This window comes from Penaeus monodon, chromosome 28, assembly GCF_015228065.2.
Source record: "Penaeus monodon isolate SGIC_2016 chromosome 28, NSTDA_Pmon_1, whole genome shotgun sequence".
Classification (NCBI taxonomy): domain Eukaryota; kingdom Metazoa; phylum Arthropoda; class Malacostraca; order Decapoda; family Penaeidae; genus Penaeus; species Penaeus monodon.
In genome coordinates, this window is record NC_051413.1 from 20,098,344 (window position 1) to 20,099,612 (window position 1,269).

At 33.3% G+C, this 1,269-nt stretch overlaps 1 pseudogene; it reads right to left on the minus strand.

Moving 5' to 3' along the window:
* The window catches only part of LOC119591094, a 5,433-nt pseudogene that overhangs the window by 1,489 nt on the left and 2,675 nt on the right, over positions 1–1,269 (minus strand).

Below are 1,269 nucleotides of genomic sequence, written 5' to 3' on the forward strand. Positions count from 1 at the left end.
TGGCGGAAAGTGGTTAACAAAAAACTGTTCCCAATTTCTTTATCTTATTCTTTTACCCTCAAAAAGAATAGGTAAAGAAGAAAAAAAATTATTAGAATATAAAAATAAAAATTATTTTAGCTGAAACCATGAAGCTGTTTTCACAAACATGGATATTCCCACTAAATATTTCATTACCCTGAAGGAAAAATAATAATTCTTAAAGAATGTAATAGCCCTGCCACATCCTTTTATTCTGTACTAGTGGTTCCCAACCTTTTCTATTGAGTGGCCCCCAACCAATGTATGATATTCTCCACCCCGTTCAGTGTCATCTTTCCAGATTCTGTCAAAATTTTCAAAATGCTCCAAGGCCCCAGGTTGGGAACCCTACGCTATACAAAAAGCAATGATTTAATAAGAATATTGCTATATTTTGAAGCTGTAACTGCACTTTCTTCATTCACACCAAGGTGATGATAGCATCCCATGAACCTTTTCTCTTTGTTTTACTTTTTACCTTGTAATTAAACAAGAAAATGAGGTGGTCTTTACAACCCAGAAGAGTGACTCTTCATTGTCGGAGATGATGTTCTGTGAATCCACTCAAAGCAAAATCTAATTTTTATACCACTTAAAAAACTTTATGCAGTGACAAATATCAGGACAACATTTAGCTATATATTGAACATAAAGACATGAGAAAGGCAATGGCGAACACAAGACACTTCAATAATGTTCTATTGCAGTTAGCATGTACGATATTATGATACATTTGAAGACATTCTTTTCTGGGTAAAAAAAGTAGGCAGATGATAAGGAAAGCCAATCACACAAAGTTAAGAGAGAAACATGTACAACAAGAAAGTTGTCATCAAAAGATATACTTTCCTCTTATGCATATTACTTACATGTCACTTATTAGTAAAAACAACTCTTACTACAATACAAATAAATAAATCCATCCAATGACTGTCAAACCACCTCTTAGTTGCTTTGAAAACAATATAAACTAGATTTCAATACTGCTGTACACAGAGTATAAGTGTATAGTATCAATCATTAAAAAAATATATATACTGCAATAATTAGTACGAGTATAACCTAGTGCCAAAACTCTGGAAAAAAAATGTCCACCCCTCTTTACAATATTTTTTCTTACAACCTCTCCATTTTCCCCCCTCACATTATTCTGTCTCATAAGGGGGCCATATAATGACAGAAAAACACTTTCCTAATCTTTTTTACCAAGTCAGTCTCATTTCCCACTCTAAACCAACCTACCTTCCT